At 42.0% G+C, this 19,131-nt stretch overlaps 1 long non-coding RNA gene across 1 annotated transcript in view; it reads right to left on the reverse strand.

Annotated features, from left to right (window-relative positions):
- LOC128897904 (uncharacterized) overlaps positions 1–19,131 on the reverse strand; it is a 48,196-nt gene that overhangs the window by 1,158 nt on the left and 27,907 nt on the right. The gene's annotated exons all lie outside the window — the stretch shown is intronic.

A 19,131-nucleotide genomic window follows, 5' to 3' on the forward strand; every position in this document is an offset into this window, starting at 1 on the left:
TGCTTAGCAGACAGTAGAAAGTAACTCCTTGCTTTTAAATCTGTTGTAATTAACGATAATCACACAACACCCAGCGGTGAAGAGGGAGTGATCGTGTGCCTGCTAGACTCCCTTTTAAAACGTCCCATTGATCTTCAGGGCACAAAGACTAACTCACTGCTCTGAGATAACTCACAACACGTGAGATCCTTATTCAACTGAGGGTTTAAAAAAACAAAAAAAGCCAATCTTTTAACTAATAATTAACTTCTTCAGATCAGTTTCTGTCTTTTATGGGTTGTAATCACAAACTGCCAATATAAACCAGTGCCACGAGGCATTATTTTTTGGGGTGTCCAAATAGCTTAATGCTAGCACTCATTCTGAAGAGCTACCAGCATTCCCCACTCCCATGTTCAAGTACCTTAAGGGATATACTGGTAGTGCTCTTGAGTTTTTCCACACACACCCTCCTTTAGTGGTTTTACATACATACACATATGTATTATAGGCTTTGCAAGGGAAGAAGAAACACCATTAAAAAAAAATAGCAAGCCTTAACAGTATAATTTCCTGGGACAACAAAATCTGTCACATGTCCTTTTTCTGCTCCCATCTGAGGCTGTGTGTGAGCTCACCCTCACCTGCAGGGAAAGCAGGCCTGGATTCCCTCTCTCCTGGGCTCTTCATTGTGCTGCCTTCCCACCGTGACAATTGAAGCTGCAAAAGCACCATAGGAAGGCTCCAGCAGTTGGTATGTACCCCATTCTTTGGGGTTTTCACATTAAAATTGGCTTCAAACCATTAATAAATGAACATTTGGGAGCACCATGGGTGTTTCCTTTGTCTGAAAGCCAGCCTGCAGTCTGTGATGTGCTACAGACCTCACATGGAAAATTTTCCTTGAAGAAATCCTCAGTTTCTGTAATAAAGGAGTTATTTAACTCACTTCAGTCACATCTCTGTTAGTAACTTACTTAAGATGTCTCATTAGGGAAGCACATGCATGAACCTGGCTTGCAAAGACTGCCTGCAAGCCAGCCAGCACCAGCTACTACTGCCTTTGATATCCAACAGTAACAGGCAGCTGTGGGCAACAGCAGCTACATCACCCTCTCATGTGTAACCTGCTATGGAAATTGCTACATCTTAACAGCAATGGCTGGAAGCTCTTTGGACTTGGATCACATATATAAAATACATTAAAAGGAAAAATAAACAAAGCTCCCTAAACTCCCACTTGAAAAAGTCTGTGTTTACATCTTGTAATTACAGACAAAACTGGCAAGCGAGAGCCTCATCAAAGGCATCAGCACCAGAAAACCAGAGTGAAGCTCCACCAACCTGACTGTTGATCTTGAAGGGCTGGCACTGGCTGGGTTTTGCAAGAAAGTATTACACCAACAGCTCTAGTGATTGAATCTCTGTCTTCCCACAGCAGTGGCAAAGGCAAACCTACAGCTAAGTCTTCTGTGGCAGAAGAAATCTACCTCAAGTGTTGCCTCCTCTAAGCATATTGATGTCACCTTCCAGCATGTAGTTCCAGAAGGACCAAAGGTCCTAAATAAAACACAGTAACAGCAGCTTGTTGGCTTTTTCATCCATCAAACATGGAAAGTCCTCCAGTTTCTCATCAGATGAACATGCTTCTCGGCTGCAGCAAGCAACCTTTATTGCTTAGTTTTGATTCCTGGCCTTTCCTCTAACACAAATCTCATTTTTTCCTGTAGCTTGCAGTCCTTACCTAGGTCTATGGTTTCATCGTTCTGGTTTCTTCATGCTTCATGCTGCTTTTCCCTTCCCCAGCTCACCTTCCCCTCCTCACAAGCCTGCTCCAACCTACCTCATCTCTACCTGCCCCTTGTTGCAAGCAGCAGATTTTAGCAGATTTGGGGTCTTCCGGTATTTCTGGTCAAGTCCTTGCGCCATCTGTTTAATACAACTATCAGCCAGATGCCCAGCCCTTTTTCCTCAGACTCTCAACTTTCTGTGGTTCTCAATCTGAGCTCATGTTAAAAATGTCCAAACCCCCATTCCTGCTTTAGCTGCTGGGCATGTCAGACTGCAATCCTTACCCTGACACGAATGCAGATTTAATGCTCCAAGTCACAGGAGGCTGGTGCATCCCCCTGATAGCTGCCACACCACCACCCCCCCAGTTCAAGCATTTTCCTTACATTTTAGATGTCTGTTTTCCATTTGCTGCTCAAGGAAAGGATGGCAGGGTTATGTATGAAAAAGTTTGGCTGGCTCACAGATTCTTTCGTCATCCCCTTGACACTGCACTTCAAGCAAAATCCTAAAAATTCCATCCATACATAAAGTTTTTCCTGCAGTTTGAGAAGTGAGAGCAGAGTTGAGCAATTTCCCCAGAAAGCTGAAGGTTGTAAAGCCAACAGCAGTACAGGATTGATCTTTTAGCCCTGTTAGCATCATAGAGACAAGTCTAGTGGGGAGCAAATCCATATTTGTGGTTCCCTAAACCTTTTCCCCATAAAAATAATTGTGTGTTCAGGACAGAAAAAAAAACAGCCCATGATAGAGAGAAGCACAGAGACTCATTACATCACTTCCAGTTGCTGCTACATACTGGACAGACACCAAAAACCTTACTCAGGGTGCTATTTCCAAGTCTAGCTTATCCCTTGGTATTTCCAGCCCTGGATATTCCTTATACACTTACACTAGATCCTGGCTGTTCAGAACTTGGAGAACTCCGAGGTGCCCCAAAGAAGTGACCCACAAGGATCTCTCTGTCCAGCTGTAAGCCACAAGTCAGAAAAAAATTCAAAGGTTAACACTCCCACAGGCAAAATGAAAATGCACCTGCTGGCAAAAGCGACAATGAAGTGATCGCAACACCACTTCAGTAGTCTTCCAGAATAAAGTTCTTTCTAAAGACATCGACAGGGAGCATTTTCCCAGTTACAACTGCTCATGCAACTAAACTTTACTTTAGATTCTCTAGTGAAAAACCCCACAAAAAAACCACTGCCCTGAAAGTCTTTCCGTCCTTTTCTCGCGATACTGGCAAAGGCTGTAATTTGAAACAGAAAGGAAAAAACATAAATTTAAAAAAAAAAGAAAAACCACGAGTCACCAGTGGTGTCCCCAGGGATCAGTGCTGGGCCCCATCCTGTTCAATATCGTTATTGATGATCTGGAGGAGGGCATTGAGTCCATCATCAGTAAATTTGCAGATGACACCAAGCTGGGGGCAGGAGTTGATCTGTTAGAGGGTAGGAGAGCTCTGCAGAGGGACCTTGCCAGGCTGGATGGGTGGACAGAGTCCAAGGGCATGAGATTTAACAAGTCCAAGTGCTGGCATTACTTCATAGGAGCAGTTGCAAGAACTCCCAAGTGGCAAACCACAAAAGTTACCTGACATGATGAGCAGAGGTAGACATAATTTTAATGGAGCCCCTCCTCCAGACAGCAGCAACACGATGCTATTACACTGGGTCCAACCAAACAGAAAATGGATGTCGTCACCATCCGTTTTTAGCTATGTCGCATGACATCTATTGGCGTTTTTCCTGGAAGTGCAGGCAATAAATAATTGCCTTACTGTTAACACAGATAGTGTTGTCCTTAACTGCAGTCCCTGATGCACAATGAAGCTCACAGAAATCAAACCAGTGGAAGTTTACTGGGAAAACTGCTCTCCATTGTTTTAACCTCAGCTACAAACATCAGGATGAGATTTCCTGTCCTGGCCCAAATACAGAGAAGATCATAATTTTTAATATATTTGTACCTTTTAACACAAGTTCTCATTCACAGCTTCAATTCATTTAATCTCAAGTCAATTTTTGGAGTTGACAGTATCATCTCTTTTAGGCCCAGTCTGATCATTGCAGAAGTTGCAAAGATAAAGGAGACACCAACACTGAATGAATCCTTTAACTTTTGGTCAGCCTCTCTCTCCCTCCCCTCTCAAAAACCTGCCTTCTGAAGAGGTTTATGATAGGCAACAACTTGAACTCCTATGTGATGGGTTTCCTCTTATCTAGCACCCTCTTTCTGCCTTCCCCAGAGCTACAGCAAGAAGCAAAGCCACTCAAACACTGTGAAAAGTAGACAAAGCCCTGGGTTTTGTAACCATCAATTATATCTTAATGTTCTAAATAAACACTTTATCTTGTGCTTTCATTTTTAGAGTGACTTCTGCAACCTACTCCCTTACATATTTTCCCTCCCCTCATGAAAAACCAAGTAGAAAGCATTTTTAGGAAAAACAAAACAAACCAAAAAACCCTAACAAAAACAAACAAAAAACAACTCACTAAAATACTTATCTAGGTAACCAGCAGAAGAAGCAGGAATCAGTGAAGTATCTGGAACCCATTTAGGTTCACAGGAAAGACAGGGAACATTCAAGTCGTCAGTGCTCTCCGCCGTTCTGCTAACACAGTCCCTGATGGGCAGGTTTGTTTACACGGCGGTTTTGTATGAGAAAGACGCACACTGCGCTAAATATGTTGTTTGTTTATGCAGGATTTCTTCTGACCTGTTCAGTACACAAATTCCACAAACCTGTGCTGAAAAGAATAGGGTGAAAAGTGCCAGTGCCCAGAGCTCAAGAACCACAGCAGGTGTCTCTGAATGGCAGACTGCCACACCGGGCATACTCAAGACTTGTCCTGAAACCTGCTCAAAGCAGGCACTTTTCAAAACTCACAAGAAGAATGCTTTCCCTGTTGTGTATGAGACTGGGTGCCAAACAAGACACCTCAGGCAGCAGAAAACACCCCATCTGCCTCCTGCCGAGTCATTCCTTAGGACATTTCCAAGAAAACAGAAATGACCCCACTTCCCTCCCCTTCCATTTTCCCCACCTCACACCTCCTTTCCAGGGAAATCTGTTGAAGACTATTTTGATTCTTACTCACATCAAGGAAAGAAATCCCCTGTGTCTGCAAAGCCAATGCCACAAACCAGTTCCTAAGGGGTGAGCATTCCAAGCATCTGAAAAACAGGTCTTCTGCAGCCTATAGAACCCATCATCTCTGTAAGATACTCATGGGAGTACCCATCATGCTGCAGGACATGCTGTGGCTGTGCCCAGCACACACTGCTGTTCCTTGAATTGCACGTTGCTGTCCCTAACACAGGCCATCTACACAAAACCCATCTACTTAGTTTAGCACACAATTCACTTATATATGGAGCAAGAAGGTGGAAGTAAATAAGCCTGGCAATATATTAGTTCCATGGGTCATGGGAATACTTTGTGGCTGGGCATTATAGAACATCATGCATTTGAAGCAGCTTCACTGCCTGGAAGGGCAACAGTATATCACACCCACTGGGCTAATACCCAACTTTGCCATTGCTAGTGAGCCAAAATATAGCAGCAGCTTGCTAAGACCAAAACCACACTTGTGCTCAGCAGCCCTCATGCACAACAGCTCACTTCAGAGCAATCAGGTACTTCCTCAATTTGCTGCACTGCCCAGCCAGATTCTCCTTTTCCTCATTACTAAGATATCAAATTCTATTCCTGACCTAACATTTCCAGCTCTCTTTTTCACAATATTTGAGAGCATTTAGAAATCCTTTTCCAGATACTCTTACTGGAAATGCTGATTACACAGTTACAAAAGGAGTTGTGGGATCTTCTCAGTACCACCATGACTCATCTTTGAAAGCAGTACTACAGCAGCACTGAAATACATGCTCAATTTTATTTATTGAGGTCTCGAGCACAAGCCCTGTGAGAAGAGGCTGAGGGAGCTGGGGTTGTTCAGCATGAAGAACAGGAGGCTCAGGGGAGACCTTACTGCTCTCTACGAGTCAGCATCACAGGAGGTGTTTAAGAAGGGACTGGATGAGGCACTTGGTGCCATGGTTTAGTTGATTAGATGGTGTTGGGTGATGGGTTGGACTTGATGATCTCAAAGGTCTTTTCCAACCTAGTTAATTCTATTCTATTCTAACTACCTGAAAGGAGGTTGTAGCCAGGTAGGGGTTGGTCTCTTTTCCCGGGCAACCAGCACCAGAACAAGAGGACACAGTCTCAAGCTGTACCAGGGGAAGTTTAGGCTGGAGGTGAGGAGAAAGTTCTTCCCAGAAAGAGTAATTGTCTATTGGAATGTGCTGCCCAGGGAGGTGGTGGAGTCACCATCCCTGGAGGTGTTCAAGAGGGAATTCGATGTGGCACTTGAAGCCATGGTTTAATTAGTCATGAGGTGTGGGGTGATAGGTTGGACTTGATGATCTCTGAGGTCTTTTCCAACCTTATTGATTCTACGATTCCATTTATTTATTTAAAGTGATTTACAGAAGACAAAGGACATGGGACAGTTGCACAGTCATGTAGCACACTGCAGTTGCACAGGTCTAGTTTTGACATTATGAGACATACATAGAGCTCAGTCAGCCCACAGTGAAGGAGATACTGGATTGTGGGACTAAATTCTGTTAAGAAAAACAAGCATTCGAAACCAATTTTAAAGATACTACATTGTAGCTGTACAGCTAATACTAGATAAAGGAAACTGTGTTGCACCTACACCGCACAGGTGCCAGTAACAGAATTAATGCTGAAAAAGTAAACTCAGTCTCCTTCAGGATCTCCACTCAAGATCTAACCAAACAAATATTTGTGAAATAACCAAAGAAAGAGGACAAAATGCACTTGAGGGCAGAGTTCAGCAGGATACAAAGAAGCCTTTTCAAAAGTAACACCAACTATTCTCTCCATTTTCAAAATGGAAACAAGTAGACTGGCACCATTTCTACCCAATCAGAACATGCTCTTGTCCAACATTTCTTTCTACTGATAATTTGTTACATCTTCAGATTTTTCTGCTGTATTAAAAAAAAAAAAAGAAGAAGAAGAAGAAGAAAATAAAAAACAAAAAAGGGGTGCAGCTTCTTAGTGTATCCTCTTAGCAGTTAAAGAAATGTAATTTATGGGCTCTACAAAAATGAGCTACTTTGAAAATATAACCTTTCTAACAGCTGAGAGAAGATGGTTGTCATCCTTTAATTTCTAAGCAGCAGTCTGTGTAGATTTCAGTACACCCAATTCATGTCTATGTCATGTTTCATTTTCATGCTTCATTTTACAAGCCCACTAATCAGACTAATGAGGTTGAATGTGAAGAAATCCTTTTGTTCCAAGCTGAACAGCCCCTGAAACCACAGTTATAATGGCCTTTCTTTGCTTGTTCAATTCCCACTTGCAAGTGATAGTAAAAATATCCCAAAAACACACACACCCCAAAACCAAGCAAACAACAAAAAACCCTATCCCAAACCCACAGCATTACAACATTTTCCTGCTTAGTCTTAAAGGCAGAAAGCCATCCTGTTAGAACACCCCCTGTCATTTACAGGAGTTCAGGTTGTATATCATTGTAAGTCATTGTCCATCCCACTTTGCTTAGACAAAAATAAAATCTTATTAAGTGCCCTGGCAGGGTCACTAATATGTTCTGTATGTGCCAAATCAGTGGCTTAGGATGGTCCAGCAAGCAAATGGCTGTCTGCAGGCAGCAGGTCTGTGCTCTGCTGCTTGTGCTTCTTTTCCCATGAAAGAGTCAATTACCCACCATGTCTGTATACAACGTGTTTAGAACCTGGGTAGGGAGTGGGACCTTCCTGGTTTGTTAGCCCACCTAAACCATGAACTACATGTGTGTAGATAATCCACAGCAGGAGACAAAGGCTAGAAGTGGAAATGGAAATTCCCACTTGGGGATTCATTACAGAGCCATACCAGGCTGCATGCAATACAGACCTGCCAGTGCTTCTTGGAGCTTTTTGTCATGAGTTAATAGGAATACACAGAGGCACACACAGAGACTTACCAGGGAGTACACACAATTACAGGAGCACCACAAAAGGCAACACTGTCAACTTCCACACAACTGATGAAAACATAATCTCAAAACAGTCTTGGCTTGAACTTGCTCATTCTTGAGTATTTTCTTTCTTTAACATCACATACAAATCTCCATCTCACCCTTGCTTTGGAAAGCAAAGTAGTAGTCACTGTATATAGCAGCAATCAAAGAAAGGCTTCTGATCCTCTAGATGCCCAAGTAGCTGCCCAGACCATCTGTTGAATGAGGGACTACTAGACTGTAGAGTTAGGAGGTCACAGAGCACTCTACCTTCTGCTATGAAGACAGACACTGGGGTTGTTCAACCTGGAGAAGAGAAAGCTCCAGGAAGAACTTATAGCAATCTTGCAGTGCCTGAAGGGGGCTACAAGAAAGATGGAGTGAGACTGATTACAAAGGCCTGTAGTGATAGTATGAGAGGCAATGGTTTCAAACTAGAGAAGAGTAGATTTAGGTTAGAGGTTAGGAACAAGTTCTTTACCATGAGGGTGGTGGAACACTGGAACAGGTTGCCCAGGGAGGTAGCCGAAGCCCCATCCCTGGAGGTATTCAAGGTGAGGCTCAAAAGGGCTCTGGGCAGCCTGATCTAGTTGAGAATGCCTCTGCTTACTGCAGAGGGGGTTGGACTAGATGACCTTTGGAGGTCCCTTCCAACCCAAACCATTCTATGATTCTATAAGGAGGGACAAGGTAACCTTTTTTTAGTCTGTAGTGCGTCGACAGCACAAGCAGCATAGTACCGTGGTTTAAATCTGGCAGAAGGACAACTTCCACTCAATGTATGGTGCATTTATAGACAAAATCCAGCAATCTATTGCCTTCTACAGCCCTAAGGCAACCATGAGAAATACACTCCTGCCTCAATAAATCTCAGGCTACAATAGAAGCTTTAAGTCCTTTACACATCACCTATAACATGCAGAGTTGAGAGTCAGTGGAGCTTTAGGGGATTAGAAGTACTAATCATTAAACCTCCTGTCCCCAGACCAGTCCATGGGGATGGGGTGAAGATTTACCACGCCACATCAAGAGCCAAGAGTACCTCCACATGGCCTCTGCCTGGTTAACCTCCAAGTACTTTCCTAGGGCAAAGTGTGAGCATCACTGGTGAGAACACAGTGAAAAAAAGCTGTATACCTCCTGCCCCTTTCCCACTCTTGGAACAGACACCCATCACATAACAGTACCCTCTACATCAGTTGGAGCATGGCTACAGAGACAGATGTGGGAGGACTGAGACAGAATACACAGTGGGTCACACACCCAGGCTGATGGCTGCTAACACCACAGCATGTGTGCATGGCTATTGTCAAGAGCCTATATTCACCCACAGAAACTGGGCATTTGAAAGAGCTTTTGTTTTTCTCCTTCATAGGAGACAAACCTGAGCCACTCACCAGCAGCACTACAGCACGTAAGTAACTTAGAGATGATGGATCTGAAGAGCTCAGTGTAGAATAAGCATTTTATCTTTCAACTATCTCAAGTGATCATCTGACATTTAATTAGGAATAATTAAGAATAAACAAAAAAATATCTGAATTCTTTCATGCATATTTCATAGGTTATTTCAAATGAGAGCTTGGTTCCAGGGTGGCAGACTCCCTTTGCATGGGAGCTGAGAAAATGCAAACTGATCTGTTAAAGAAGTGAGAGCAAAAATGCGTCAGACTTCTTCCAAACCGGAGATATTTTTGACAACACGCTAGTTAGTTAGCTTAAATAAGATGACTGACTAAGACAGTGATCCCCCACTATCAGCCTCAAAACACAGATGTTATTTAAAACACAGAAAAATCAACAAGTGGCTTCACTGAAGTCTTTAAAGACTGTACTGCCTCCCAGACATGGGAAAAGAACAAAAGTGCCTGAACAGTGTGTGTTTGGCATAGACAAGGAAGGCTAATTAAGGATTTGGGTTATTCCCAAACTGTGCCTTTTAAGAAGCCCTATTATACCTGCTGCACAGGAAGAGGGATCCAATTTTTTTTCAGCAACATTTGTATCAGATGTTAATTCAAGACGCCACAGTGCTTTAAGAAATACTCCCCTAAGACAAACTACCTTGTGCCAAAATGAGGGAAGTGGTGTTGCTGGGAGTACTACAAGAGGAAGCTTGCTAACTACAGCATGTGGGTGAAGCACAGGTGCACATGACGACACGTGTTCAAGCAAATTTAAAGGTGGAAGATGAAATAGAGTTTAAAGACATCAGGGATACAGGAAGGGCAATGAAAGGATGATGGCACTCTTCAGAGAAAAGGACCACATCCTTTATCATCCTACCACAGCTCCCAACTTCTCGTGGTTTTGGTGCAGTCTGTTTTGGCCCCCCAGAGATGCACATCCCAACTTGAAGAATGCCCACCCGGTACCGCCAGCTGCAGCTCCCACGCTCAGCGGAGCAGGGGGTAGTCACCACCTCAGAAGAATCCCCCAGGCATGCTCATCCTCCTGTGGGAGGCATGGGGGAGGATGGAACAGAGTCCCATGGCTTTCACACAGCTGTAAGGGCAGCAAGCCACACGCAAATAGTAAACCGGCAGACACATCACCTCTCAGGCAGATGCAGACACAGGCTGTGGAGGCCTTCCTGTGTGAGGGTGCAGCTGGTACGGGGCTTGTCCTCGCCTCCTGCCCCTGCCATGCCAGCTGCACAGCCCAGCTGTGCACTCATCCCGCCAGGGGGGACTGGCACACACTGGCACAAGAGGGAGGGAGGACACAACAGAGGGGGTCAAAAAACAGCAGGCAGAAAGCACAGAAATGAACAACAGCACTCCTGCCACGACATGGCACCTCTTTTTAGTTAGTATATGACACCAGAATCCACGAGGACTCGCTTCCCCACTCTGCAGCTACAAGAACTTGCTGGGTATACCAAAAGGCACTGGGACAAAAGGCAGGGGCATCAGTTTCAGTAGGAGGATCAAAATGGAGACCGTGACTGCCAACCTCCAGTGGCAGATTTTGACTCATTTTAGTACCAGAGGTCTGCAATGCTTCTAAGGTTGGTCCTCGGGAAGGTCCTAAATGTTAGTCTTGAGGCTACATTTGGAAATTGAGAGAGTGTGTGGCACAGGGGACAGTAGGCTTTGCAGCCACACAGGAAGGAATCAAAGGTGTGGAAGCAGGATGAGGGTATCACCCCTTTCTTCCTTGCTGCACTTGTCCATTTAGATTTGAAACTCTCTGGTGCAGGAATTTTCTCTTCCTGCTGGTTTTCAAATTACCTCTGAGAATGGACCTCAAAACTCTTTAGAATTTTCCATAATAACACATAGCAAGAAAGAGGAATTTCAGCCATGGAATGGCAATGTAGAGGAAGCATTTAAATCAGCGTCTACCTCTGAGCACTTAAAACTCATTGGTAGTGCCTTCACACTACCGCTCTACACTTCTTTTTGGCTTAGTGATGCAATACTACATATGAATTCTCTTGGAAATTTTTGTCCACCTCTTCATACTCAGCCCATCTCCACTTGCATCAACAAAAACAACACTTCACGTAAGAAATGCTTCCTAAGGGAGTGGCACACTCCCTGTTTGATACAGCAACACTGTATGTATTCAGCGGTTGTGTCACTGTAGCTAAGCAGTCACTAATAGTTAAGTTCCTGATCTCTAATTGAAAAAGTTGCAGGGGTGAGTCCATGAGCTTCAGTTGATATATATATGTAAACCACACAAATGACAGCCTGATGCACTTGGATAGAATGAGATACAAAGCAATTAGCAGACCTGCCCTCATGAACTTCAAATGCTAAACTTAATCTAGAGTTCCAGTCACATGGATATTCCTTCACCATCTCCCAGCCCAGCTGCTATTCTTGCAGTTTTTAAATACTCTGGAGGAACCACCATATCTTCATCAAAGAAGTTCAGCTATCTGCACAATGTGAACAAAGACAAACAAAACTAACAGTGCCTCAATTCACCTTCAAAACTACCAATCATAGATTACTTGGACAAGGAAAACCACTTTCAGAACAAATGATAGCCAACAGCCGAAGAGCAGGAAATGTCACATTGTTGTAATGGCTATTTTTCATGCTTAACCCTTCCCATCTCATTTGCTATTCTCTTCTATGTCCTCAGACCAGGATGTCTGAACTCAGTGTGGAGACTTTCTGAAATCAATGGAAACATGAAAAAGTGAGAGTGTATTTTACTGATCTAAGCATAGAATGAAGACCTTGAAACTGTTCTGAACCCAAAGGGGCCCACGTGTTAACAACCTTAAGAAAAGCAAGGAATAAGAGACACTACATCAGTCTGAGATTTTGAGCTACATCTAACTCTGTTTTGTGTGTTTGTTCCACAAAGGTTTCAAATTTTCTGCCTAGAAATTGTCAAGAAATGCTAAAGAGCATCACAGAAGGCATGCACTTGGAAATATCAAACCCACTGAAACTCCCAAAGTATCATCTCTCTCCTCAAATGCTTTAATTCTAAAAAGGCTTAAAGGCAGAATATTATGCAGCAGGAAATATATAGAGTTATAGGCTTTAACTGGTAGGGGGAGGAGACAGGCAAGTTCCCACATATTTTTCAGGCAAGACTTCAGACCTAAGAAAGATTTACACACCCCAAAGTTAGTTCGTTTTGGGTGAGTAGAGCCAAACACAAATATATTATGAAACAGAATAACACGGTTTAACAACAATAAAGAGGAACAAACAATCACAATTTTGTTACATGCTCTCACACATCCACTCTTCATACTTACTCCAGGGAAACCCAAAGCAGTAATTCGTGAATATGTTACTCTACAATCTTTCCTCAATATATTTTTTTTCTTGAGGTGTTTTTATTAGTTCCTAAAGGAAACACTAACATCAGCAGAGCTGATCACAAGGTCTCCCCAATCGTTAGACAATGTTTGTGCTTATGACAAAAAAAAAACCCAACCAAACCTTTGAGATGGTCCCTTTGAGATGAGAAAGCAGAAAAAAACATCTAGACCAGCACAAGTATCATGCCATATGTTTCTTCATTAAACCAACTCAAAAAACTGAATTGTCTTTGTTTCTCCACGGGGAACACTACCTTTTTTTACCTTTTTTTTTTTTTTTTTCCCCTCCACAGCTTGCCCTTTAGCAATATTCTCTTGAAGAACAGCAAAACCAGGGAAGGAACTCTTATCATCCCCCTGAGGCTCCCTGAAAGTGTTTAGCCCTGATAAGGAGTTTTTAATATGCTCTTCCTGGAACCATGCATATTTTCTCATATGCATTTGCCTAAGAAAAGTGAAGCAATGAAGCACACAAATATCTGTTTATGTTAGCTCCTTCATGTGCAAACATGTGCATGAATACCAAAGGCTGAGACTTCAGATCTCATTGGAATATACTGGGAGCGAATGTCACCGTTTACTGCACACAATATCTTCAGATATTCTGGGTTCTGAAATTCAAAATTTCCATGGTGAGAAATCGAGCTTCATCATGATGACCACACAGTATGGAAAGCTACTCCAATTTCAGTTGCTCTCTACAACTACCTGAAGGGAGGTTGTAGCCAGGTGGGGGCTGGTCTCTTCTCCCAGGCAACCAGCACCAGAACAAGAGGACACAGTTTCAAGCTGCACCCAGGGAGGTTTAGGCTGGATGTTAGGAAGAAATTCTTCCCAGAAAGAGAGATTGGCCATTGGAATGTGCTGCCCAGGGAGGTGGTGGAGTCACCATTACTGGAGGTGTTTAAGAAGAGCCTGGATGAGGCACTGGGTGCCATGGTTTAGTTGATTAGATGGTGTTGGGTGATAGGTTGGACTCAATGATCTCAAAGGTCTTTTCCAACCTGGTTAATTCTGTATTCTGTATAATTCTGTATTTGTGAAAAACAAAACCAAACCCCAACAAACCCAAACCACATATTGTTATCTTCTCTGTCTGATTCAGTTTTCCCAAAAATTACACACAAACAACAACAGCAACAAACCAAACAAACAAAAAAAAAAAGAAAGGTGCATTTCATGGACAGATGACAACACAAATGAGCTCTGCTATGGAGATGGAATTATCTGTGCATATGTATGATTAAGACAACACAGTCTTCTGAGCATACTGACAGATTCAAAAGTACTTCATTCAAAACATTTTCAAGCATATGGTACAAAAAAAAAAAAAAAGAAATAAAACCTCACTGCAATTTCCTATCCATAAAGACAAGTTTTAAAGAATCACCTCTGAATCCATTAGAGAAAACAGAATCAAAGCTCCTTCAAAACATTTCCCTGCATGGTCTACTTATTTACGGGAAACTCGTAAACCCCTCATTGTGACAGCAAGTGATTATCCTTGTAACCACTCTCACAATCTCTGAGATGCCTTCTGGGATGTTTATGGAGAGTCAGAGGAATTACACAATTATCTGCTGGTTCAAGGAATGTCAGAACCAAGATTTTCAAGCATTTTCCTTCCACTCTGCCATTAGTAAAGTACCTGTGACCTTCCCCTGTAAACTTTTATTTCCTCTCTTCACAAAACTTACTAGCAAAGAAATCCTGAACACCTGAACTTTACCTGCGATGGAAGAAAAGCCTCTAGGTCATATTCCCACAATCCAGAGCTAGACTATTTGAAACAGATCCAGATGCCACTCCTAATAGCTCTTTCTGATGAGCAGTAATCACTGACTAATGATGCCCAGGAGGTATTTTTCCTACCCTCTACGAGCTGCCATCATTTTCTCCATTCTTTGTTATTGATGTACATTTCTATCATTGTGATGTAATACTGCACCTTGTATTCAGCAAAATTTCCCCTGACTTTTATGGCCTTTTCCCTAGCAAGATGCCAGGAATGATTCCTTCATACCATGAAACAAGTGACTTCACCAAAAGGCCAAGAGCAGCCGCTCCTGAGCATCTGGCTTAACCTGTTGTCAGGAGCGTAATTATCACTTATAATGATCAACTGCCCAAAAGGCTAACAAGAGTCAGAGCTTCTGGAATGCTCCATTTTAACCTAGATAATGGACAGCATAAACTAGAGACTAGAAAAATATCTCCCTTGCATAGCTAAGTGTTAAGAGCTGTCTTCTTACGATATGACTTCATCTGCATTTTGGGCACAGTATTTGTAAAAATACCCCAACCTTTAGTCTTTGAATACTACCCTTTCTCCTGGTTCACTCTATTGACAATTACAACAGGCAGATTATTACATGGGTCTACTTAAAGCCACCACTGAACTGCCCTGAGCCTGTCTTTGATCTTGGTGGTATGTACAAAGGTCTGATATAACACACAGAGACATGATGAAAGTAGAGGAAAGATCTTCAGACTGACTTATTTATTGCTAGTTTTGCCTATTTAGTATCATGTTCTCAACCTTTGCATACCAGACAAAGCTCAGGCTAGACATCCCTAATATGTCAAATTTTATGTGCTCCACAGAGTTGACTTCGATAGTCCCATGGATTTTGGGAGCATACTAGGACTGATATTCTTCCTGAAGTCAGAATCAGGGTGTCTTCCCTCTGGAGTATGAGAGTGTGAATTGCTGCCAGTGTAACACTTGATATGGTTTAGATATGTCCTCAGCTGAAACTAAGTTTATGGCAGAGAAAGAAGCCAAGAAGGGAAGGGAGTAAGTGAACTTCTAACATTGCTGGACAAGCAATAACCTTGTATTACAGTTTAACATTTATTGTCAAATTAGCAAGATGGGAATTATTCCCCTCTTTCACACAGCTTCCAGGCCAAGCAGGGCTTCCCAAGCAGCTTTCCATCCAAGCTCTTCAAATCTTTTCTGAACCTGAGCTCTTCTTTGTCAAAAGTGATCCTATAATCCAGGCTTAAATGTCAATCACAGTTCATGGCCAAAGGCATGCCTGTCTTATATTGAATTCATAGGTACCTTGCCTTCATAAATTGTTCTTGTTTTTATTCATTAGGTTATCTACATAACATTGTTATTGCGGGACAAAAAAAGAAGAGTTTAATGCAGAGTTGAGACATACTTAGCCCTATTTTAAGACCATTCCTTGTTCTCAAGTATGAACATTAACTTCCTCTCTTAAATTTAAATGATTTTGCAAGGTTAAAGTAGACACTTCCTGCATCTTTGTTTCTGTTCAAGATTTTTTTTCAAGCTTGAATTCACAGACTCTCATCATGGGTGGCCAGGAACACAGGGAGAGCATGCTTGAGAGTGACTTCACTCCTATGTGCACTGGGGATTTTCATATCTCACAAAATATTTCAAGATTCTAAACCACTTGAATTAGTCCAGTTCTTCTGTGTACTGATGATAGAATATCTTCATATGCGATGTTTTTCTGTAAGTATAAGAGTCACCAAAGCAATGTGGAGACTGTTAGTAATCCTACCTGCTTCGCCATAAGTATGGAAAACTTGAGCAAAGAATTCTTCAGTTCTGGTCAGAGAAGCATTCAAACAACTGTTTTATATATAAGCTGGAATACAAAATGCAGTAATAGAGACCTCTGCTTGTGTGACTGAAACTTATCCCTTACACAAGCATGAAACTGCCTGGTAGCTCAGAAAGGAATTACACAGCCTCTTTTTGCCTTAATTTCTCTGGGAGTAGAGTGGAAATAAGCATTTATTATTACTGAATGTGACAAAGTATTTAGAGATAAAAATGCTTTATGCAATATTCCTCACTACAAAGTGTACACATTTGCTTCCATTTTTTATATACACAGTGAGCCTTTAAAGGCCACACATTTGAAGAGCACATAAACTCTTTCCAAAACAGGAATTTCAGCATGCTCTGTATCCACCTATTTTTTGTTTTCTAACTATTTTTAAACATACAGCATGATATTTTAGAAAATAAATTACAATATTTTTTACCAGAAGATAAATATTTTAATGGGTAATGCCAACAAAATAGCAGCTCAACAGGATCAAGGACCACAGATACTGACCTTATAAACCTACGGCTTTTCATTCCACCTCTTATTTGTAGAACAGCACAAATCCAGTAGAGCACAAAGGTATTTTCTTGTGTCAACAGAACCATAGCAATGTTCAAATACTTTCTGTATTTTGGCATTAGTATCTTACAATACATCTGTTGCTCTTAGTAGTCATGTCTCAATCTTGATTCACATTCAGTGAACCAGGTGAACATGATTCATGTCTATGCAGATGGCCACATTCAGGCTCAGTGGCTATCTCATACACCTATGACATCACCTGTCCCAGGTCTCTTGACTCACAGATGTTGCTTAACCAAGCTGCATTGTGCACCTTGTAATGAACTATCATCCCTCTTCGAGGAGGCTAAGTACATTACCTTGACTGTTTATGTTGCCCTTTCTATACTGGCCCAGTGCATTTATTAGCAAGAATAACATGGATCTCTGCTCAGGATGAATTAGATTCCATGTACTGCACTCAGGCAGGCAAGAGCATGAAGAGTGGGCTTAGTTTAAGCTTTCAATCCACCTTCATGGTGCTGCAGTTGTTGCAGACAGAGCTGCATGTACAAATCTCCAAACACCTTTTGTTTGTATGGCAGAGGACAGAACCACATGCACATCTATCCCTTCTTCACCTTCCAAGGGCTTCCTTTTATTGAGAACAAAGACTAATACCACTGGAAAGAAAAGGAAAGGTACAGAGGCTGTATTTACAGAAAAATGCTGCTTGGTAGTCAGTTACTTGGTGAGAAGTACAGAAATGACAGATTTAGTCATACTAGGAGAGGAGAGAGTGGAAAAAAGAATGAAGCAAGTGAAAAGCAGTGGTGGGCTCTGCTACATCACCGGGGCATGCTACAAACCCATACAATAAATACAGACTCTTTTCTTTAAGTTTGTTGAGTCCTGGATTTCTATTATACTTGCTAGCAACCTGCATGCAGACTTCAGAAATGTGTACTAGGTACCACACATGATAGAAATTTGTACTGAAGAAACAGAAATAGACAAAGTGATACAAACATTTCCAGGAAAACATGGGACAGATGCTCACTCAGTAATAACAGCTCTGCACAGGCTTCTTGTGAATCATCTTACGACGGACACATTTAATCATTAGAGACTCTAGTTCAGTCCTCTGCATGTGACACATGCATGAATTTCAATTTCCATGTTTTACATCAACGAGTATAGGTAAGATTTTTGGTTAGGCTGCCTTAAGATAGGTACTGTGCAATTGCCTTAGATAAATGTTTTCTGGTATGGCCAGAAAGCCTCAAAGCCTGCCTCAAGCACTGACAGTGACTTTGTATCTCCAGGGTATAGTAAGTGCTCTGCTACCCATACAACCAGAAGAGTTTCAGAAGAGGCATGCAACATTCACACTCCATTCCATACATATTTCTGTAGTGAACAAAGCAGTATGCCTCTTGGAGCAAAGTTTAATACTATGCCAATCCTTCCTCCCTCTCCTTAAAATCTGGAAGCATCACCAACCTTGCTTTACATTTGAATCAGGATGTGAGCAGTGGGGACAATCATGACATTCAGACTGAAGCACCAGGCTCAGGTGGCGAAATACCATTAATATAAGTTTTGAGAAGGCTGTTTCCTTACTTGTGAAGGAATAGCATGAGGCTGTACAACAGGAATGGCTACTTCCTCTCCAAGGAAGTCGGTTTTAAGCATATATAAGAACAAAAAGATAATGTTCAACTGCAGGCAAATTAAGTCTTTTTTCTCCCTTCATGACTTGTCACCACCTAGAGAAGGTGGCTTCCTCTTCTCTAGGGAACAGATTCAATGTTGCTGCATCTGTTGTGGCTTTGTTCAATACTGTCTTGAGCAGCAAAGAACTGCGTGGCCTTTTGCAATGCAAATATCTTTTGTTTCCACTTCTCATTTGCCTGGATAGGTCCTATTTCCACTTCACAATATAATGTCCTGATAACTGTTTCCACTCTTACTTTCTGCTAACAAAACCCATCTGCCACCATTGATATAAATACAGCACAAAATATCCTGTATTTATACCTTTACTTAAATGTAAAGCCCATAGCTTCCAGAGCACTTCTTCCAATCAAATATGGTAATGGACTTGTGACAGGAGAGACCACAGCAGAACAAGCTGTCATCCAATTCAGTCCCCCTTCTGTCCCCTTCTCTGCAGTTTCTCCTACAGTTATACAATTAAAATTTATGTAATCAGAAGTGGGCAGATCTGGGTGGGTGCTTTGCAGCTTCAAGTGAAGACCACATGTAGGGTATCAAGAATCCAGAGAAGCAAACATGTTTCTTTAGTCTGCAGGAAATATTCAAGAGACACCTAGTAATAGACATGTGTTCACTTTAGGTAAATTACGTAAGTATCAGATTGGTACAGGGCTTAAATACACTGAAATAA

This window comes from Dryobates pubescens, chromosome 16 (assembly GCF_014839835.1).
Source record: "Dryobates pubescens isolate bDryPub1 chromosome 16, bDryPub1.pri, whole genome shotgun sequence".
NCBI classification, from domain to species: domain Eukaryota; kingdom Metazoa; phylum Chordata; class Aves; order Piciformes; family Picidae; genus Dryobates; species Dryobates pubescens.